Consider the following 24544-nt stretch of genomic DNA (forward strand, 5'->3'; position numbering starts at 1 on the left):
CCTTTATGTAAAATCGATCAGTGATCATCAAACAATCCTTCCCTTTATTTATATACTGTACCAAGGACGAAAAGCAAAAATGACAGGGACACCAAAAAACTGAGAGGCCTTCTTGGGTCATTGATTATGTAACTGTGTGCATGTGGTGATTCATTTTGCACTTTTATACCTGTTTGCTATAAACGCCCTAGGGACATCTTGATATGCACCTGTCTGTAGCTACATGGGTGTGTCAGTGTGTTCGTGTGTGGCATAATCGTGGGAGCAGCGAAAACTAATTAATTGTGACACCTTGAGCTGGTCTGAAGTTAGCCCGGTGTATGTACATATAGGTAGGTGCATTTCAATATATTCCCCCATAACTACAAGGTGGGAGACAGCTATTTGTTTTGTAAAAAGATGGCTTTGCCTCAAGTTTTGACCTTCACACTGTATCTTTAAGAATGTTTGCATAAAGCTAATCAGCTTAATTAACATAAAGTTTAAACTGATTGAGCTCATTTTTTTGTTCTTTTGATTAAAAGCGATTTCTCTTCATAGAAAAGCTACCAGTAACAGATGTAGATCCAGGTCTTGAAAAAAAAACACTAGACAGCAAAACCAAAGGTTATTTGTTTTTATCTTAAATTTGAAAAATAAATAATTTGGCCATGAACATTAAGGCTTACAATTAGGCAATCAGTTGTATTTGGTGAAAAACCTCCAATCTACAGGTAGCTTCAGTAAGCTACTTCAGCAGTATCAATAGAGTATTTACTCCTGCAGAAATTTGTTTATTTATTTGATTGGTGTTTTACGTTGTACTTAAGAACATTTCACTTATACGACAGCAGCCAGCATGATGGTGGAAGGAAACTGGGCAGAGTCTCAGGGAAACCCAAAAACCAACTCCTGCAGAAATGAAAGATTTTGTATGACACATGTGCAACATTCAACTAATGTCGTACTATATTTTTTGCATCAAATCTTTAATGACATAAACAAATTATTTTGAGCATTAATTTCCTAATAATTGTATGCATAATTTCATGCCCTGAAAAGAGTGCTTTAATGGAGGGAAAAGTTGAATACTTACAGTCAATATGTATATTTTACTCTAGTTTAATTTTGCCTTTACTATATTTTGCTCATTTACTTATACTTTTTTTTTTTTACATGCACATGCATTTTGATTCTGGATCTCTGAAAAAAAAAGTTCAGTAATGAGTAAAATAATCAAGGCAAAGGTAGAGATGCATATCTACACATTTGTGATCTTTTTCATATCGCTAATTTTTTTTGGAAATGGTAAATTATCGCTCTCATTTGATGTACATACAGCTGTATGGCATGGGACAAATATTGTCAGATGACTTCGTGCTTATCACTTCTGTCATTTCTTGATCATAAAATTTTTATGGCAGTTGGCAGCACTTGACGAGGCAGCTTTATTATTGAGGTAGTGTGGAAACAAGCAAGGGTTAAAGAAGGATAAACTCATTCTACTGGTTGTTTTAACATTTGAACACCGTGTTTTAACATTTGAACACCGTGTTTTAACATTTGAACACCGTGTTTTAACATTTGAACATTATGTTTTAACACAAATCTTAATCATGTTTTAACATTTGAACATCATATTTTAACATTTGAACATCTTGCTTAATGAACATATTTGAACATCATGTTTTAACATATTTGAACATCATGTTTTAACATTTGAACATCATAAGGTTGAAGAATTGAGGTACATGAGGTACATATGTACCCTAATTCACATAGACTAAATTTTTGCATAATATATACGTGTATATGTAGTTTATGTGAACTGTCATGGATGTGTGAAGGCATTTCCCGTATGTACCACGCCTGTAATTTTTAGCTCAGCAAGACCACAATTTAAAACAATAATACTGTTTTTCACAATTGTTTTGAAAATATACTAGGTGATGTACATGTATATCAGCCAGGAAAATTCTTTTCAACTTAAGCAGTTTACAGTGTACCTGTACCAAAAGAACCGAATGCTATGAAAAGAAATAAATAATTACGTAAAAATGCATGGAGTTCTCACATTATAGAAATGCAAAACCCACATTGTGTGTTATTATATTACATGAGCTGTGGCGTAATTTCCACTAATTATGAAAGCATAAATATATAATTTATTTGGGTGGTTATGAGATGAAAGTAATTCAAGGTGTTAAAGATGTGACCTTGGATTCAATGATGCACTGTAACATTTTTCTGCCTCTTTTTGTGGGATAAATACTTGAGATGTTTGACCGGTTATGGTGTTCAGGTGAAGTAGTTTTTCTCATATGATACTGCTAATTGCTTTAATTCCACAGCTCAGATGTATTTACCTATAAATATCTGATGCACTTCAGATCATTGTTTAAGACCAGAACCTTTTGTTGTATTTATTACCTCATTAACCTGTGGGCTCTAGCAAACTTACAGTGTAGTTATTTTTACTTTATCTGTTTGACAGTGAATGTCAACAAGATTCCCTTTTTACATTTTTCTATTTTTTTTTTTTTTCTCCTTTTTATAAACTGTTGTAAATAGCCTAAAATTTTGTTTGTGACTACATTAAGTTACCCATTTGTCCTGATTCTGAGAGGTCCAGTGACCTTAGATGTTAGAGGTCAAGGTTTATTCTGAAGATAGGATGATCAGTTTCACCACCAGAAGTCATACTTTAGGACGCTTATTTGTGTTCAGGTCTAAAACAACACTTTTATGCCCCAAGTAAAACAAGTTCGAAAATAATGTAACGGTTCTTTTATGACAAATTCTGCTGTTTAAACCCACTGATTTGTTTGGTTTGCTCACTTTCTGACTGTCAAATTCTTTACCAAATATTACATAACACTGTCTGCTCACACTAAAATTGGGGTCGACTCGAGGTCGTGTGTACCCAGAGTTTAGACTGCTGTAATTTCCATGTACATTGAAGTTGTCGCCAGAGGCCTCCATCTGTCGACTTTCATTCTGGCACCATGGTAGTTCAAGCACTCCACCTCACCCTCACTCCTCCCCCCCCCCCAGCTCTGTTCCCCCATTATCCCATCCACTCTCCACTTCACCAGTTTTTTCGTCTTCCAGAAGCCCAGCTGTATTTGTCAAAGATTTGCACTTTCATTTACTCACGTTGCCCATGGCTCAGCAAGGCTTTCACCGAATGCAGATTTCCGCATCTAGCGGTTGCACATGTGACCTGTGTGTAAACCCTAACAAACAACAGTGGCGGGAATGCCTGCTGCGACCGTCGCCTGCGTGTAGCGCCCAAGACTGTAGGCTTAGTAGGGTGAAAAACAAATGTGCTAATTGTGGCTTGCACAACACAACATTCCACAAACCTGCAGTGAAACCACATTGAGGGCCAGATTATTTTGTCTGGCATTTAGCAAATGTGTCCCAAATTTGCATCATGTGGAAAAACAGTCACTGAGAATTTCCATCATTAATTATATACATTAAGGATTTTTCAATTCTCCATTTGACATACCTCAAACAGTTTTCCCCAGATTTGGATGCCACAATCACAGAGGCTTGCCTTTTAACTACTACAACAACTTCTCAGACAATGTTTGGGTTACAATTTACATGGTATAGAATCCTGTTGGATATTCCGTTGGTGATGCTTTTTGACCTTTAAAGTTGCCCTTTTTTTGGGTGTAAAAAAGTGAACTTGACTACAGCCATGGGCTTGCTCAGTTTATTCTCTCTCGGTTTTATAGCTTCGTATTCTCTCAGCCACTATTAATCTGGCATGAATTTTTCCATAGTTATTATAAATGAATCCAGCTGATGCAGTATGCATACAGCACAGTTGATATGTGTCTATCATGTGGGAGTAATGAGAAACATTAAACAAGTGGCTTACGGTTTAAACGTTATACCCTAGAGTTCCCTCAGCTTTTATCGGGGATGGCTTGAAGAGTACCATCTGCAGAGCAAACTCCTCTATTGCGTAAAAATAAAAAAGGAGACTGTTGTGTCGGTCGGCATCTGGTTCACATTTTGATGCCTGTGTTTGTTTCCATTACCGCATTTCCGTGCTCCAAATGGGCTTAGAATATGTGTCAAAAGTTTTTCATGAATGAAGTATGCATAGACACATTTAGAACCTTTCTTCTCCAAAGGGGTTGAGCGGCTAGGGAGACACGCTAGCACATGGTCTGTAAAATGATATTTGTGTGGTTGGATTTAATATGAAATGGTTTGGGGGTTATGAAATACACATGTGACCTCTGGTGGATTGTCAAAAACATGGCACATGTAGGTGATTATATATGGTAATTATAGAAGGTGTCCATGTAACAGATTGAAATATAACAGGGAGTACAACCATACAAGGTGTCCATGTAAGAGATTAAAATATAACAGGGAGTACAACCATGGAAGATGTCCATGTAAGAGATTAAAATATATCAAGGAGTACAACCATTGAAGATGTCCACGTAATAGATTAAAATATAACAGGGAGTACAACCATAGAAGGTGTCCACGTAATAGATTAAAATATAACAGAGTACGACCATAGAAGGTGTCCATGTAACAGATTGAAATATAACAGGGAGTACGACCATAGAAGGTGTCCAATTAACATAGAAGGTGTCCAATTAACATAGAAGGTGTCCTTGTAACAGACTGAAATATAACAGAGTACAATAGTAGAAGGTGTCCATGTAAGAGATTGAAATATAACGGAGTACAACGATAGAGGGTGTTCTTGAAATATGGTTTATATTACTTTGGTTTATTGTTGAATTTTGCCTGTTGTTTGGTTGCACAAAGATTATATATCAAAAAGTAAGCAGCTGCTAAATGAGGTATGACACTGGCTAGAGAAAAGAAATAACATAGAATTTGTGAAGTTAACTCACTGTTAGATGCCCAGAAATGTTATTTGCATTTGACCTTGAATTGATCTATGCAACGTGGTGATTATATAACTTGAATATTAATACATGATAATGTCTGAGAGTAGTCATGTTGCCTTGTCAGATAATGTCTGAGAGTAGTCGTTTTGCCTTGTCGGATAATGTCTGAGAGTATAGTCGTGTTGCCTTGTCAGATAATGTCTGAGAGTAGTCGTGTTGCCTTGTCGGATAATGTCTGAGAGTATGGTCTTGTTGCCTTGTCGGATAATGTCTGAGAGTATAGTCGTGTTGCCTTGTCAGATAATGCCTGAGAGTATAGTCGTGTTGCCTTGTCAGATAATGTCTGAGAGCATAGTTGTGTTGCCTTGTCAGATAATGCCTGAGAGTATAGTCGTGTTGCCTTGTCAGATAATGTCTGAGAGTAGTTGTGTTGCCTTGTCAGGTAATGTTTGAGAGTATAGTCATATTACCTTGTCAGATAATGTCTGAGAGTAGTCGTGTTGCCTTGTCAGATAATGTCTGAGAGTAGTCGTGTTGCCTTGTCAGATAATGTCTGAGAGTATAGTTGTGTTGCCTTGTCAGATAATGTCTGAGAGCAGTCGTGTTGCCTTGTCAGATAATGTCTGAGAGTGTAGTCGTGTTGCCTTGTCAGATAATGTCTGAGAGTAGTCGTGTTGCCTTGCCTGGTAAGAGTTGTGGTGTCACATTGTCTGATAATGTCTGAGAATATCCTAGAGTAGTTGTGTCACCTTGTCCGATAATGTCTGAGAGTAGTTGTGTCATCATGTCTGATAATGTCTAAGAGTAGTTGTGTCACCTTGCCTGATAATGTCTAAGAGTAGTTGTGTCACCTTGCCTGATAATGTCTAAGAGTAGTTGTGTCACCTTGTCCGATAATGTCTGAGAGTAGTTGTCTCCTTGTCTGATAATGTCTGAGAGTACAGTCGTGTTGCCTTGCCTGATAATGTCTGAGAGTAGTTATCGTGTCTGATAATGTCTAAGAGTAGTTGTGTCACCTTGCCTGATAATGTCTGAGAGCATTTGTGTCATCGTGTCTGATAATATCTAAGAGTAGTTGTGTCATCATGTCTGATAATGTCTGAGAGTATAGTTGTGTTGCCTTGCCTGATAATGTCTGAGAGTAGTTGTCATCGTGTCTGATAATGTCTAAGAGTAGACGTGTTTCCTTGTCTGATAATGTCTGAGAGTAGTTGTGCCACCATGTCTGATAATGTCTGAGAGTATAGCCGTGTTGCCTTGCCTGATAAGAGTAGTGGTGTCACATTGTCTGATAATGTCTGAGAATATCCTAGAGTAGTTGTGTCACCTTGTCCGATAATGTCTGAGAGTATAGTTGTGTTACCTCTGATAATGTCTGAGAGAGTTGTCATGGTGTCTGATAATGTCTGAGAGTAGTTGTGTCATCATGTCTGATAATGTCTGAGAGTAGTTGTCATGGTGTCTGATAATGTCTGAGAGTAGTTGTGTCATCATGTCTGATAATGTGTGAGAGCATGTGTGTCATCGTGTCATGAAGTATGAGATCTACATGAGGTCAGACTTGGCTATTAAAGCTTCAATCTCTGTAAGGTCACCTTGACAGAGTCTGGCCAAGGATCCGGGATTCGTGGTATTGCTGACTCTGTCACACCTTACAAATTGTTTTATTAAACGGCGTTTAAATTTATGTAGGTTGTGTTATTAGAATACCTCTCAGTCAGCACGTAAGCAACACTCAGTTTAAAATTTTAGCCTTAATTACCACATAAGCAGAGACAAGACCACAATCATTTTGTTCCCTCATCACAACCCCTGATTATAAAGAAGGGAATGATATATAAGGCTTCTTGTTTGCTAATCCCAACAATGTTTTGTAAATTGTGCACCTCCCAAAGACAAAACAGATGGCCATCATTATATATACTTATGTGTAACGCAGTGAGACAACAGCTATGTATACACACACTGGTACATGGGAAGGTCTGCCAGCAACCTGCGGATGGTCGTGGGCTTCCGAGCCCGGTTTTCTCCCTCCATAATGCTGGCTGCCAGCGTATAAGTGAAATATTCTTGAGTACGGCGTTAAACACCAATCAAATACAAATAAATAAAATATACACACATTGTATGAATCGTTCATCTTGAGTGTGTGAACGAACATTGAGATTATCCATTTCACATGGATAATTCACGTGGAGCCTAAGGTCCGTGATAATAGGATCAGGATAATAGATAACAGGATAATATCACACTGAAATGAGATATTTAATTCTGTACCTGGTTGCTCTGTGAAATGCATACTGATGGGAGATATATCATAAGTCATCAAAATATTTACCATGGGTTTATGTGCTGCTGACATTAGATAAAATGCAGAATATGTATCAGATGCAGAAGTTGGGTCAATTTATAAAAAATATTGGTCCATCACCAGACTAAGATTGACCAATGAAAAATCAAGACAGTTTTATGAATATTCATAAGTTATAATAAACATAGGTGTATGTACATATAAGTGCCTTATATAGTGAATAATGTCAGTGCATACTAATGACACATGGTTATGTATATGTTTGTTTTTTTATCAGAGAGTTTTCTCAGAACAGTGCTAAGTTGGGATAAAACAAAGGCATGACATGAGATGACCTATAGTTAAAAATCAACAATACAACAAACACATGGGGCTGATTTCACAAAGCCGTTTCTGACTGAAGTCAAAATAAAAATTCTGTCAGAGTGCTTCGTTTTCGATGCTGAAAGTTTATATTTTGATACTTTTGAAACATTTATGAGGTGGCTCTGCCCGGTTTTCTCCCACCATAATGGTGGCCGCCATCATATCTGTGAAATATTCTTGAGAACGGCATAAAACACCAATCAAGTAAATAAATTTGATTCATTGTTGTTTCAGCACACATGTTTAATTGCCAGTTCATTTCTGTATGCGCAGATTACTTTATTTAGCCATCTTCTATTTCAATCCATAGGGGCTCACGAAGCGATTTTAGACTTAAGTTAAAATTTCAAATCACTTTAAAATTGTTATTTTTTACATAACAAGGTCAAAATATTGCTTGACTATGTAAATTCTGGGAAAGTTGTTTTAAAACAAATTTCAGCTAAAATAATGGAAAGGATAACGGTTGAAATTTTAATTTAATTCCAAGATCGCTTCATGATTCCTGGGCCAGAAATCATAAGGCTGTCTAAGACTTACCGTACTTATTCTAGAAATTCGGACACTTGCGAAAAGCCCCACCTCAACAGCCAGGTATTTAAACTTCTGAGAATACTGCGGGATTCCTAGTCTTATTTCTGAACTTAGACTTACACTTATGAACTGATTTCTAATTGTGCCGTGAAGAACTAAAACAGCTCTTAACACTGAAGTAAAAGCTTGTAGGGTAAATCACAATTTTAGCTCTGTACACTATTGTGAAGTTAAGATTAAATTTGAGTGGAGTCTAAGACAACTTCGTAACCCTGTTGACTTAACTGTTCCACTTTTTTCACTGCATGGTAAAACTGTCTGATATAATACTGCATGGTAAAACTGTCTGATATAATACTGCATGGTAAGACTGTCTGATATAATACTGCATGGTAAAACTGTCTGATATAATACTGCATGGTAAGACTGTCTGATATAATACTGCATGGTAAAACTGTCTGATATAACACTGCATGGTAAAACTGTCTGATATAACACTGCATGGTAAAACTGTCTGATATAACACTGCATGGTAAAACTGTCTGATATAACACTGCATGGTAAAACTGTCTGATATAACACTGCATGGTAAAACTGTCTGATATAACACTGCATGGTAAAACTGTCTGATATAACACTGCATGGTAAAACTGTCTGATATAACACTGCATGGTAAAACTGTCTGATATAACACTGCATGGTAAAACTGTCTGATATAATACTGCATGGTAAAACTGTCTGATATAATACTGCATGGTAAAACTGTCTGATATAACACTGCATGGTAAAACTATCTCATATAACACTTCATGGCCAGATATTTTTGAGTATGGCATAAAACACCGATCAGATAAAAACAAAATAAATATAACAAACTGCCATTATATTTTTTATTTATTTCAGTGGGTTTTAATACTTTACTCAAGAATTTTTCACTTTAGTGATAGCATGGACTTTGTCATGTTTATTGGCACAATTGGAGGCTATCATATTAAATGAACAATGCTAGTGTGGATGGTACGTTAGTTTTAAAACCTATATATATATATATACCTATTTATATTTTTAGGAATGCTTCTTTGTTTAAATTGACTTGTAATGAGTTAATTTTCCATACAAGAGCTTTTTCACTGCCTCAATCGCATTTTACCTAGCACCGGCCCTGCTGGCTCAGTTCGTAGAGCATCTGCTTTGGGGGTGGTGGATCCAGGTTCAGTTCTGGGTCAGGTCTCACCTAAGACCTTAGGAGAGAGGTTTTAGTTTCCTCGCTTGGCGTTTAGCATGAAGGGTAAGAGCAACGACTGGTTAACTTGTATCAGTTTGATGGCTTGGGCGGGGCGCCTTACTTGCCTTCGGTAAGTCGTCTTAGTGAAGCAGCACTGGATTATAGATCAGTGGAAATCCGCCCTGCAAACAAGGAGGCTCATTACATACACCCTAAGGATTCCTTCGTCTTCATATGACTGAAAAATTGTTAAGGAGGACATTAAACCCCAAGTACTCACTCACTAACTTTTTACCTGGGTTAGTTGTATACCAATATTTGAATGGACAAAGAACTATATGTGCTGGCGCACTAACCAACTGAGCCACAGAGACCCGTGAATGTATCGTAATATGGTGTTTCACTGTTGAGTCTTCAAAAATGGGACTGGCCCTGATAGCACAGTTGGTAGAGCGTCCACTTCAGGAGCGGTAGATCCAGGGTCAATCCTGGGTCGAGTGACACCTAAGACCTTAAAAGAGGGAGTTGTAACTTCTTCGCTTGGCATTCAACATGAAGGGATAGTGCAACGACTGGTTGACCCATATCAGTATACTGGCTAAGTGAAGCAGCACTAGATAAAAGAGAGATGGAAATCTTATCTTATATTCATATGACTGAAAAATTGTTAAGGAGGACATTAAACCGCAAGCGCTCACTCACTAACTTTTTACCTGGGTTAGTTGTATACCAATGTTTGAATGGACAAAGAGCTATAATGATAGGATTCACTGCGCTATGATAAACTGGGTTGTCAGTTAAAGTTAAATAAAGGCTTTTCAAGCAATTCTTTATGTTATTATGGTGCTTGCGTAAACCCGTAAGAAAGTGGCAGCCTATAGCTAGCTTGAATTAAAGCATATGGTACATGTAAATAACCTGAAAAAATTTCCCTTACCGAGTTGCTCATTTTGCTGGATTCTGGGAGCTCTGTTGATCAAAGGTGTTTCAAGTTTTTTGGGGGGATCTTACTGAAAAGCATTTCAAGATTAAGCTCCAAAAGTAATATTTATTTGCCTCTGAAAAGGCGCTTTTTAGGGGCAAAAGTTTAGGTCGTCTACTGTAGGTGCCTTATGAAGGTATACAAAATAAATAACAGATGCCCCGCAAACAGGGCAATGACTTCCTTCCATGCAATTTTCATGAATAATATTTCGCCAATGCATAAATTATGGTTGAATGTTCAACCACCTTTCCCATGCAGTTCTGCTTCATTTTATGCTGTACTTAAGGTTAAGTGTAGGCAATCGATCACTTGAATTATAATGTAGATCACAGGGATTTTAGGGTTAACTGTACTAGCTGGGTGGAGATCGAGTAGTCATGTACCTCACTGGATATCTGATTAACCTTCATGTGGATATATATATATATATATATAATATATATATCTACAGACGAGCTCTTACAAGCCAATCTTCAACATGTGCAGTAACACTTTAGACCAATAGTAAACTTTACAAGATGTTACAAATATGGGTCACAGTTTTCATGAGCTTTTCACGTACTGGGCATTTTGACATATTTTTGCCCTTTTAAATTTTCTACAGAATTAAGGTTCTCCACATTGTGGATGGACTATTGCTGAAGGGGGTACTTGAAAACGATGAGTATGGTTTTAAAGGAAATTGAAGAAAGACATGCCAGAAAAATGAGGAAAGGAATTTTTATTTGTGTTACATATTTTATATTTCTTAATAACCCCTTTTATGCATCAATTCTCTCAGTGGTCAGAAATATTTAGTAATGATGTTATTCTTTGAACATTATCACTGGGGACCTGAAACCAGTTTAGCCCCCCCCCCCCCCAAATTTGGGCTCCGAATAAAGTTGTTTTGACAACTATCAGCATTGACATCACCGTAGCAGGCTGCTTAGTTTTAGGCTGCCATATTAAGGAATAAAAACAAAGCGTTTCATGTATCCATTAAGCCATAATCATTCATTTATTCAATCATTCTGCTAATGTGTACCACTCGTATGTACCAATATCGAAACAGTGTCAGGGATTAATCGGTATGTCTGCAAGATGCTTGTTTAGGCATATTCTGAAAAAATTATTCTGTGTAGACTGATAAAACTATACTTTTTGTGAAGCCCTTGAACTGGCCAACCAAACGCATGCGAAAAATGTTAAGGAATTAGGGTAGCAAATGTTTGTTTAAAGATGCCTTCTTGTTCATGCAATAAAACTTCAAGAAAATGGTGTCCAGTTATCCCTTCAGCTGGTTTCACTTCTTCATCGTCAGTTACTTTTCTTTTACACAAAAATTTTATGTCAGTCACTGGGATACGCCTAGGGTGAGTGAAAGGAAAAGCATTTTAGTTCCTTTTTCATCTCTGTGTTACAATTCACATATGTCGGTTACAGAACCTGTCATGGTTTGTTTACCATCTGAACTTTACAACACTATGCACGAGAAAAGATGTCGGTGAATGTTTAAAGCATTGCAGTGTACCGTGACTATTATACCCACAGAACTGTAATTCTTCAACCTTTTTACATGTGTTGATTCAAGCATATTCTGGAGGCATTACTCATTTTTTACTGATAAAATTATACTTTTTGTATAGTATAATACTGAAACTGGCCAGTCCAACCAACATAGATTTGTCTCCAAAATCAAATCAACAATATGCATAAATTGCACTGAAAGTTGATCTTTCACATGCGAAAGGTTGAGGGTTCATGGACCCCATCTTTTCCTGCAAAATTTGGTCAGATTCAGAGTCAGCTCACAAGAGTTTTGTTTGGAATCCGTTGACATGCACTTATTCCATTCTTGCATAGTTCTTATCCTTGAATTCTTTTGCAATACGTGTACATATATTGCCCTTTAGGTTGGATTTTAGGTTAGAGCATCACAGTGGCTCTATTGTGAGGAAAATCTAAAACCTCCAAAGTAGTCGGCAATTTTTAAAGCCTGATATAATATTAATTAAGGCTATAGACATAAAATGTGGTTTTTTTTTCATATATATATATTTTATATATACTTTTATTTATTTTATTTTTTTAAATGAGAGGAAAAAACACTTCAATGTAAATTATGATTTATTGGTATGTGTGATGTGTTTCCACAGTTCCACAAAGTCATAAGGTATGCCTGTTAAAGGTGTTGTAGAGCCCCAAGTTGTGATGCTGACCCAATGTGATCAGGGTATGGTTTAGGTTCAGTCATCAGAAAGCAAACAACATTGTACCAGCTCTACAGAGTCGACAGAAAGCAAAACAATATTGTACCAGCTCTACAAAGTCGACAGCAAGCCGACAACATTGTACCAGCTCTACAGAGCTGACAGAAAGCAAACAACATTGTACCAGCTTTACAGAATCGACAGAAAGCAAAACAATATTGTACCAGCTATACAAAGTCGAGAGCAAGAGACAACATTGTTACATCTGTAATAAGTCTACCTCAAGCAAACAACATTGTACTAGCTCTTATGTTAGAGGTCTCCTTGTGTTAATTAATGTCACATCATATTACATTGCTGTATATTGGCAAACCAAATTTTAAGAGCACTTTTTTGCATACTGTATTTCTTTTCAAGTTTTGCGTTTTTCATGTGACACATTTGCCCTGATTCTGATAGATTCATTCACCCTATAGCCCCACTTAAGAGTTTTTGAAGTTATGCGCTCCTGAAAGTGCATTTTGCATACCATTCTTCAACTGAAATACAGTAATTCAGTTGAGTTCAGTTTGTTGAATGCATTTAAAAAGTACATGCAGTTTTGTTTCTTTTTCTTTTGCATATAAATTATACTTATTAAGAAAGTCTTTTGTTCCACTTGAAGTGTTAGAAATAAACCTTTGATCCCTGATTTTTTCTACACAATTCTATTGTCCTGCATTTGCTAGCTTTCATGAAAAGTTTTAGATTAAGTGTTTTTGAAATTTGAAGTGAAGCTTTTTGCACAATTAGACCTGTAAAAATGTTTATTTGAAGGATGTCCTGCCCTTTTCCACTGATATACACTTACATGCATGTGTATAAAAGAAATTTACAAAATCAAGTTTTTTCTTTCAAGTTTAAGGCTTCCTGTAACAGGATATTTAGAGAATGTCCTGCTGGATACTTTTAAAAGATTTTATTTAATTATTTATTGGAGTGGTGTTTGATGCCGTACTCAAGAATATGTCACCCACACGATGATGGGCAGCATTATGACGAGAGAAAACCAGTCTAAGCCCGGGGGAAATTACAGAGATTGAGGATATTACCAGTACATTGGCTTACATGAAACATAATAGAATGGTGGATGCAAATTGAGTTGGTTTAATGCTATTAAACCATGCATCAATCAAGTGTCAATGTATATACTGACGTGAGCATTTATCAGACCAGGATATATTTGCATTTAGGGAGTAAGGGTCATTTTCGAGTAAAATTCTTAGATCATATCTTTTGAAACTGTTTATTCAATGTTCATACATCATTTGACAGCCACTTCTCGGGAAAAGTATAGAAGGGTTCAGCCTTCTATTTATATTCTGTAGCATATCCTGGTAGAGGTATACCAACCTGTTAAGATGAGCTTAGTTGGATAATGCATTAGGGTCAAATGTTAGCTAATTATGCGTTAGGGCCAAATGTTTGATTAAAATATGCACACTGAAAACTCTAGAAAAATTGTACAAAACAAAATTTGCCATCTTATGATATTTTCCAAAAAGGAAATGTGTTTCGTAACTAGTTTTCATGAATGCATGAATAGACAAGGCCTTGTATTGAAAAGGGACGACGCCAGTTTCTGTACTAGCAATTCTGTATAGCTTTGGGTTAAAAGACTATGATTGATAAACTGCTGAATTCCTCCTATGCCATCATATGAGTGGATAAGAACTGAATAGTGCTGTTTTTTTTCATGGTAATGTTGTATGTCTGCTGTGTTCATGCTACATACTGAGTCATATTAACTTTTACAGAAAGATGGGGCCTTTGCTGGTTATATAAAGCACATTGTGGATGATGTGTGGTATATACCCAATACTTGACTCAATGAATTTTGGTCATTTTAATAAAGTGAAGTTTAAGAAATTATTTATGTATTTAATGAAGGTTTGAGGCTAAATTTACTTGAAACATGTAAAGGAAAGTAGATTGATAAAATTAAACCCCTGGCCTGTGGCACAGTGTAAGACCTAGGATCAGACAAAGGGCCATAACACAGACATTAAAAATGGTACTTGTTGTGTAATCTCTTGGAGCTCAGCATTGAAAGGTTAGAGTAAGAAAACAGGACTGGCTGGCTCAGTGTCAGTATAATGTGACTAGGGGGGCCTCATGTCTTTGGCATGGCACTGCAGTGGAGGAAGCACTTTGGCATCATGGACTCGGCCTGCCACAAGAAAGCACAATATATGTACATAGACCTGTAAATGACTTCTTATCATCATGCATATGGCTGAAAAAGGGTTAAATATGACATAAAACCCAAGTATACATTCACTAGGATGTCGTCTTAGTCAGCCTTTGTATTTAGTGACAGCAGAATAGTCTTAAAAGCTGGCTTAATACTTTAAGCTTTTAGGTCAGCATTTTTTGTTTTTTTTTTGCAGTCACCAAGTTAAGGAAATGTGCTGTTGTCAAGGTCAAGAGGGAAAATATGTCAACTCTTTTGTTTTGATCAAGTTGTGGTGTGTTAATTGCGTTAATTAATCAAGTGCGAGTGCATCTGTGACGAGACTTTTGGTCTCAGTTTGTCACTAGGCAAGTCCGTTAAATGTTCATTCGAAGAATACAGTTTGGTGTCCAGGATACGAATTGTGTTGGGACTTGTGTGAGTCTGCTTTGTATTGCAGTAAGCATATTAGTGCATGGAACAAACCATATATGTGGAAAACAGTCACGCAGTCATTTCAATTTGAGTGATGGCAGGTGATGGATGCATCTTTGTCATTGTCATGGTAACAACAGTAGTAGAAAGGGGGTGGGGAGGTGGGGGTGGTGGATTTTGTGCATCAAACTGGAAAATGGCATAAAATATAAACTCTACCTGCAGGAAACAACTTATTAAATTTTGATCACAATTAATAACTTAATTGTCACACGTAAAACTGTAGCCAAAAAAGTTCAGTCAGAGTTATTAAACAGATTGGGAAAACCTAGCAACAACCACTAGTCTTGTGATGTACATATACAAAATAAAGCTTTAACTTGAGTATAAATAATAGTCAATTCATATTTTACTCAAAATTATTTGTTTCCACGTATCACCTCAGGAGATGATCAAGCCTTATGTAGATTTTTTTTATGGATGGATGCCTTCATAAACAACTCAATCATTCATCAGCAACACAAGTGAGAACTGAAATTTATATATTAATAACTGCGTCTTTTCATTGGTCATAATCAGCACTAACCTGTACATAATTTCTGAATCAACAAAGCAGAATAATTATAACCAATCACACTTATCAGTCATTCACCGAAAAAATGTTTTAAAAAAACCTATTAATTAATCTTTATTAATCTTTAATTTGTAGCTTTAGGTAAAGTTAATTTTGTACCTTGGCCTTCTTGGGTATTCATGTATGATCTTGGGTACATCTTGATGTAATGCTTCTTTAGGTTATTTTAAGTATTCGTTTATTGTGTTCGAGGTGTTTATTATTATTTATTCGAAACTGATATGAAAAGGACAGTTCAGAAAATCTGTTGTAAAATGTTCAAACATCTGAAAGTAACAGATATGGTAAGTTATACAGGGTGTCCCAGAAGTCGTGCACCACCCTGATTTTCATTTTTTGCGTGTGTTTCAGATTTAATTCTGATTTAAAATTTTCTTTCTCTGTCAGAGTTAATTATGGCTAATAAACTAACAGTACAAGAAAGAGTTGAATTGGTTTTTATGTTTGTAAGGGATGGGGCAACACACCGCTCTGTAGCTCAAGCATTCAACCTCAAAAGGATTTGTGCACGACTTCTGGGACACCTGTATATTGAGGACATACAGCCACGGGTTCAGTGAATAAAAATGTAATCAAGGGTGTTAACTATCATTGTAAAGGTGTAATAAATAGCTTGATTGTTCATTTTGGAACAGTAGAGATAATTGTTCTGCAGAATTGCTCATGTGCTAATGAGAATATAAGGAATTAATGATGGAATTGCTTAGACTCCATGATTTTCGTATTTAACGCCTGACTCGATTCATACCATGATCATTATATAACTGGGGAGAATCAGGGATCATGTTTTCTACTCTACAGGTACATGTAGCTCAGGTAACACGTGCGGTGCAGGATTCCCTCACAAGCATGCTGTAATTAGCATTAAGTACTAATTATAAATAGTTATTTTTCATAATTCGGGATGTTATGTACAAGAATATTTCACATATATGACGGCGACCAGCATTATTGTTTGAGGGATCCGAGTAGAACCTGGGGGAAACCCACGACCATCTACAGGTTACTGGCAGACTTGATTTTCCACATATGGAAAGGAAGCCAGCTTGAGCTGGACTTGATCTCAGAGCATCCTGCGTCATTGCATGCACCGCACTGGCACGCTAACCACTTCAGACCAAAGACAGAAGATTAAAAATGTTAGTTCTTGTCAAGAAATTTATGTTGTGCGTTTATATAGTTGAGCAGGAAGTGCATAGATTTCTGTGATGGTAAATCAGAGTGAACATATCTGCTTGAATGATCACTTTGATGAGACACGGTTGTTAAATGTGTCAGCATTTATTTACATACATATTCCTGATTGTGCATGGGTCGTGAAGAACTAGGCTATCGAGGAGTAGTTCAGTTAGTCTTTTTTTTTGTTTTTTTTTCCCCCTGTGTGATAGGTGTTCCATACAAAGTGGTTAACTATATAGGTTTAATACATGTTACCATACTATTAGGCCCGTGCACATGTAGTAAGTATTTTGCGCTCTGGACTGTGACTATGCTGTAGCTGTTACTCTACCACAAAGCCTACATATCATAGGACAGTTATGCTAATCCTCATAACATATATATATATATATATATATATATATATATATATAAATCCTAATTCTTCTCATTTTTAGGGCAGATATTAGTAGTTATGATAGAAAAGAATTAAATTTCTCTCCCAGTTTCTTTGAAAAAAGTAAATGTGGTAAAAACCCTCACCAATGCGGCTGCTGTGGCTTCAAGTCCAGCTCTTGCTGGCTTCCTCTCTGGCTGTATGTGGGAAGGTCTTCCAGCAACCTGCAGATGGTCGTGGATTTCCTCCGGGCTCTGGCTGATTTTTTTCTCATCATAATGCTGGCCGCCGTTGTATAAGTGAAATATTCTTGAGTGCGACGTAAAACACCAATCAAATAAATAGATAATCAGTTACATGTATACTGGCTAGAAAGAGCTTACCAGGTGTCCCCTAAATAACTCAGAACTGCTGTCAGAATTTCGACCCAAAAAATGAATTTTTAAATGAAGATGAAGATCATACTGTATGTATTATTTCTGGCACTGAAACTTTCATTTTTCCAGCTGGATATAATCCCTCCCTCCAAGCAAACCTGAAAACACCTTTCTCAGATCAGTAGTCTCTGAAAATCTGTACCTGGCAACTGGGCCAGATTTTAGACCATTTACCTTTGTATCCTGTGGGTACAGATGAGCTGTTTTGAGTGTCAACAGACCGTGACGGAGAGAGTGATACCTCTCCTTGGTAATAATCTCACCGTAGCTGACATTAACAATTAAAATTTAATCTATTTGTTTAATCTATTAAACAATGAAATAGATTTAGAGAAAATCTAGCTGTCTTGCAGAGCTTTAGGGCTGTTAGGTCGTGATGTATTGTGATATATTAAAGCTAGCACAAACAGGCTTCCGTAGAGGGCATGCTTAGCGAGTATATGGGTTCAAACAAAGTAATGATATAAATTTATGTTTATTAAGTCTAATTCAGTATCTTGCTTTGAATTCTGGTGCGAGTGATGTCACTAATGAATTAAATCTTATCTCCTTTGTGTGTTTATTAATTAACTCCCTTGTTAATTAATTGATCAGTGTTTGTTCTACCGATCAGTCTGACCTACAAAGTGAGTAGTCTTATCTATAACTATTGGGCAAGCACAGATAGATTTAAGGCTTCAGCCTCTACATTTCTGCATCCTTCTTTTTCTGATAATGGTGAACAAATTTTGCCGCCATCGAGGAATAAGGATGATGAGTCAAACTGAAGTTATCTCTCTCGGTTGTCCGGTGTAACACCACTCATGTACTATTAGGTTGTTATCGGGTCTAATGACTTTCGTCTCCCTTAAAAATAATGATCACAGATTCAGCGCTTAAAATCCCAAGTCGCTTTTGATCTTCGATTTAGTATTTTGCAAAATTCAGAAATCAATAAATAATGAAATTTATTCCCCGTCAACATTTCCTCATCAGTGTTTACAGAAACGCGGAGAGCAAACGATAAATACAGCAGCGCCCCCACCAATACTTTTAACATATTAAGTTACCTCCCTTTGCTACTGTACCAGATGAAAAAATAGGGCTCTCTGGAATCCAATATCACTCCAAGTACAGGACGATCGCATGGTACAATCCAACTGATTTCACTGGACCACATTTATACCTATACAATAAAGGTATGTTATTTACCCTGTACTTTGCCGGGTATCTGATTCCCGATTATAATCAGCAAGCACAGCACCTCAGATGCGCAGCCTCTTCGATCAAGGCATTGTCTTCTTCAGGGACCTCCGATTACATAACAATTTTAGGCCTTTTTTTTTAATGCAGTGTAGATTATGGAAAAATACTGTTGAATGTGTTTAAGTGTTAACTGGTTTGATGGTAACTAGTATGAACGTATTCGTGAGCTTGTGACCTTAGGTGAATGATGTAAATAGATTTGGGAGAGCAATTTAAACTTTCATCTATGATTTAGTTACTCATTTTGCCTTATTGTAGAGTTGGTCTTAGAAAGGTGTGCAAATAAGGTTTTGAAATAAGGTTTGGAGGGTTTTTCTTGCTGGAAAAATTTAAGTTTCAGAAGCAAGAATTTTATGTTATGACTATGATGTTTAAAAATGTTACTTGAAAATTACTGTTTATACCAACAATAAGAGAGCAATTTAAACTTTCGTCTATGATTTAGCTACTCATTTTGCCTTATTTTAGAGTTCTATTGGTCTTAGAAAGGTGTGCAAATAAGGTTGTTTGGAGGGTTTCTTGCTGGAAAAATTTAAGTCTCAGCACTTTTTTAATTTTTTTATTGAAGTTTTATGTTATGAATACAATAAAAATGTTACTCTAAAGTTACTATTTATACCCACAATAAGATGGAATAATCATTCAGTAATATCGCACACCCTTGGGCATGAATCCAATATATTTATGCTATCGCTATTAAAGCTGCATGCGGAGGTCAACTTAGCGATCTCTGGACTTGTCTGAAATCTGGAGCAGGTTTCGCTTTCAAACTCTTTAGTCTGTTCTCGTCGTCATCTGGTTCATTCAGCTACTCTGTGTGACGCTGAGAAGTAAACAGACCACACCTCTTTGGTTGTATAGCCGGGCGTTGTGTGAGAAAAACGCACAGGGCTTTGTGCCCTACGTAAAGGTGTCACGACCCAGCTTTGGCCAGTTTTAAACGAGAGTTACAAAGTACCGTCTTTCCTGAATAAAACAACCTTACAGTGTTCTGGCAAATAATCAACCTTTGGTGGTTTTGAAAAAGTGTAACAAGTACACATACAAATATTATGGAAATCAAAAGTACCTGTATGCACGTCAGAATTACTTCGTGATTTAATTCGGATGGTAATGTATGGGTGAGGCAAACAACCATTAATATAGCCTATTAGCACAGCATTGATTCTTAAACAGATATACAACTTTTTATATGTCTTCACACCTCATATTCTCCTATTAAGGCGGAGTGAAATTTAGAGATACAGCAGCTAATGTTGGGTCTGTAATGGTTGGCAGTAGAGACCTTCAACTGGTTGGTTTCCGAGTGTTTTTTTTTTTTCTGGAGGAACTTCAAAAAGAAAAAAAAGAGAGATTTTTTTCTAGTATTCTGCTTTTCTAGTTTTCTTATGCACTGTACAGATATATCCTAGCTTGAGCTTTCTCCTAGCTGATTATATATATATATATGTGTGTGTGTATGTATATATATATATATATATATATATATATATATATATATATATATATATATATATATATATTGGTATATAAAAATCATTCAGTGAAATCAACCAGTCAGCCTCATTAGTAAAGTTGATATCTACTGTTATATTTGAGGAAAACATAATGTTGAAAACGTTCATTATTTGCGAAGCTTTGTGCACCTTCTGGAAAAAGAAACAGGTGAAAAATGAACTATATTACTATGTTGTTCTTGGGTCGGACATTTATAATTATTATTATATAATAGTTAAAGTATATCCTGTTTGCCCTATTTTTAACTGGTAAAAAGTTTCCATAGAAATTTTTTTATTTGTTTTGAACAACTGGACTTGGATTCTTACCCGTACATATTCAGACTTACCTGACATATGGGCTTTTTGCTGACAGAAGATGTCTTTGTTGGAAAAAGAAGCAGCTAGCAAGCACTTGGTATAAAGAATGTAAAACAATCTTTGAATGACGTCGGTTTCTTCTGCAGCTGCATGCTGTTACTTGTTTGGTTATTTCACACATGTACATGTCTGTCAGCCTATATTAACAGCTTTCTGAATCATGCCAGGTGTTTATAGAAAGAGGCGAGTTACACAGGTGCATTGGAGTAAAGGTCATACAGTCTGTCTGGAGAAATGCGGGGTTAATGAGCTTGTTAAGTTCATTTAAATGTGGTGAGGCTTCACCCAAAAGTTTTCTCAAAAACAGTTATGAACTTGTTTTACTTTCTCTCTCAAGTTCTTGAATGTTTCAGTCTCCAAGTATATGGGCTGGTAATGAGCTCACAGGGACTGATTTCACAAAAGGATGTTGGACTTATATGAAAGCAAGGTGTCTCCAATTTAAAGGTTAAGATTTTGCTATTTTTATCTATGTAAAATAATACTAGTTAAGTGATGCCAATTTTAACGACCAGAGCATAAATAGTGTTTCAAGATAGACTTCAAGTCAAAACTGGCAGCGTGTAATCAGCCTAATGTAGCCTTTGCCTAATTCTGAAGATACAGTTGTATGTCTGATGTTTATGAATCCAATGCTTTACCCTAATATAAGTTGCATGAGAGGTGTGTTTTCAAAGCCCTGTCCCTATATATGTCACTATTAGGCTAATGCCATTGCGCTAAAAATCATCAAGTGTGTATTACTATCTGTGTAAATGTCAGCGCACACATGTAATTGAGGTGCCATTCAGGAAGGAAACAGAACTTGAGAACACACTCTTATGAAAGTCATTTTTCTCCCCTGATAAGGGCTGAGAATTAGAAATCGGAAACTTGGTAAATGTGATGCATCTCTGCAGAATTGCTATTGTGTCAACATGACACTAGCATAGCTAGCAATGCTCCAGTAATTCTCTGTCCCAGATCCTCACTGAGAAATATATAAAGTGCTTCTTGTATGGCTACTTGTACTCTGGCATCTGCTTGTACTCTGGCAGCTACTTGTACTCTGGCATCTGCTTGTACTCTGGCAGCTACTTGTACTCTGGTAGCTACTTGTTCTCTGGCAGCTACTTGTACTCTGGTAGCTACTTGTACTCTGGTAGCTACTTGTACTCTGGTAGCTACTTGTACTCTGGCAGCTACACTTATCTAAACAACCTGTAGAGAACCAGTCAAACTCATCATCTTGCATGGCAACTCTTGACCATGGCTTGCTGAAACCAAGTGTTTTAATTCTCAGATCCTTACATTGGATGTTTTAATTGATGTTTCTCTTGCCTTTGTGTGTGTGAGATATATATATATATATATATATATATATATATATATATATATATATATATATATATATATATACTTATGCATAGGTGAAATTTTGTTTAAAACAGTTCTAAAATACACGATATCTTTCCCCCTTATTTAGGACCAAGTTTGTCACTCAAGCTACGTGGACAGTACCTGGCTAAATAAGACCACATATAATATAAGTAAATGTTTTTTATACAACAGAGTGAGCTTTTAAACATCATTACATTTTCAATAGAGGCAGTCTCTCAGTATTAAATAGCGCTTGGCAGTGGTTCTTGATTAGGTCAGGTAGGCCTTCCATAAATGACGTAAAATTTCACCCTCAACAGTGCATGTTTAGAGACAAATAAATGTATCAAAATATTTTTCACAGTGCGGAAACTTTCAATTTTCCAGTAAAATATCAACCCCTTGGCCAAACTTCAAAACACCTTTCTAAAATTAATGGAACTCTCAGAATCAGGAAAAATGGGCAAGTTAGTCATGGATGAAATTTATGGTCACTTAGGGTAGATAACAGCTTAATTAGTGTTGCCAAGTTGGTTGGATATTTGCCAGTTTGCTTATGGATGGATGCAACTTACAGGTAGATGTAAATCTTATACATCGGTGAAATTTTCTTGATTGGTTGGTAAATCTAATGTAAGTCTAATTCTTGAATATGGCTATAAACCTCAGTCAGAGAAAGAAAGAAATTTGAGTTAGTTTGTATGTAAGTGTGCACTATAATGTCTGTGAAGGCATGAATGTAGCGGAACAAAATTTCAACTGGCCAACTTAGAACTTGATATGACTGTCAAGTTGACCTGATGTGCTTCTGTCCTAATCAAATAAGACTTCAGTTATCTACATCATTATTGTAGGGCCTCCGTGGCTCAGTTGGTTAGTTCGCTAGCGCAGCGTAATGACCCAGGAGTCTCTCACCAATGCAGTCGCTGTGAGTTCAAGTCCAGCTCATGCTGGCTTCCTCTCCGGCTGTACGTGGGAAGGTCTGTCAGCAACCTGCAGAGGGTCGTGGATTTCCCCAGGGCTCTGCCCGGTTTCTTCCCACCAATGCTGGCCATCGTTGTATAAGTGAAATATTCTTGAGTACGGCATAAAACACCAATCAAATAAATAAATATATCATTATTGTAAACCATATTTTTCATTTTGCTGTGTTTGAGTGAGTATACGTGTTGGCGTGCGTAAAATGGCAAATGCCCGGATGTCCGCAGTCTCGAATAGGGGAGCTGTTGGGCTTTCTGATCAGTTTTACACAATTTTAAATGTTCTCTGTATTTATGGGTTTTTTTTTATATTAAATGATAATAATACCTTTAACTTTCTACTACATGTATATGGTGAAGTCTTTGTTATCTGTCGTATTGACATTATTCAAAGTGTCATCCAACAAGTAGGTGATCATGATATCTGTTATCATGACCTGGGCCCCCCCTCCCCCTTCCCACTCCCCCTCCCCCCCTCCCCCTTGTACAGCCCCACCAGGTATGTACACACACGCTTACGGTTGCTTGGGGCCTTACCTGTTTTAGGTGACCACAGCCTTGGGTCACAGTCTCAAGAGGAGAGAGGGGAAAAGGGATTGTCGAGGAGGGGGGGTGGGGGGTGGGGAATGCTGTTACTAACCCAGAGGTAAAAGAGCCTGTCAATTTTGGTTAGCCGGTGCACATAAACTGGTAAAAACATTATCATCTGCTTTATCTGTAGGTGAACTGGAACTTGTCAAACAATTTGACACTGGGAAATTATGCCTCAGATAACACCAGGGCTTTTTAGTTCACAAGTGAATGGCAGGTAAAGACAGCTTTAATTTGTGATAATGAGTGGGTCATGTAGTGTCACCCAGCTCTTACGCGTTTTCGAGTTTGAAGTTTAGCTCACAAGTGAATGGCTGGTAAAGACAGCTTTAATGTGTGATAATGAGTGGGTCATGTAATGTCACCCAGCTCTTATGCGTTTTCAAGTTTGAAGTTTAGCTCACAAGTGAATGGCAGGTAAAGACAGCTTTAATGTGTGACAATGAGTGGGTCATGTAATGTCACCCAGCTCTTATGCGTTTTCGAATTTGAAGTGAAAAGTCCAAAAAGAAGTTAAAAATAAAAATGTGTGTTAACATATACTGTAGCTCAGGGCTAGAAGAGTTTCAGCGCATATATACTGTAATTCTTCAGCCTTTTTGTATGTTTCCAAGGTGTTTATTCTAAAGACATTATCCTGGTTGACTGATAAAATTATACTTTTTATGAAGCTGGCCAGTTCAACCGTGTAGTTTTGTCTTCAGCATGCATCAATTTAAAAATGTGCATAAATTG

At 36.8% G+C, this 24544-nt stretch overlaps 1 protein-coding gene across 2 annotated transcripts in view; it reads left to right on the plus strand.

Moving 5' to 3' along the window:
- Positions 1-24544, plus strand: part of LOC135468496 (2-oxoisovalerate dehydrogenase subunit beta, mitochondrial-like) — a 105662-nt gene that overhangs the window by 71200 nt on the left and 9918 nt on the right. The window lies entirely within an intron of this gene.

This window comes from Liolophura sinensis, chromosome 1 (genome assembly GCF_032854445.1).
Source record: "Liolophura sinensis isolate JHLJ2023 chromosome 1, CUHK_Ljap_v2, whole genome shotgun sequence".
NCBI classification, from domain to species: domain Eukaryota; kingdom Metazoa; phylum Mollusca; class Polyplacophora; order Chitonida; family Chitonidae; genus Liolophura; species Liolophura sinensis.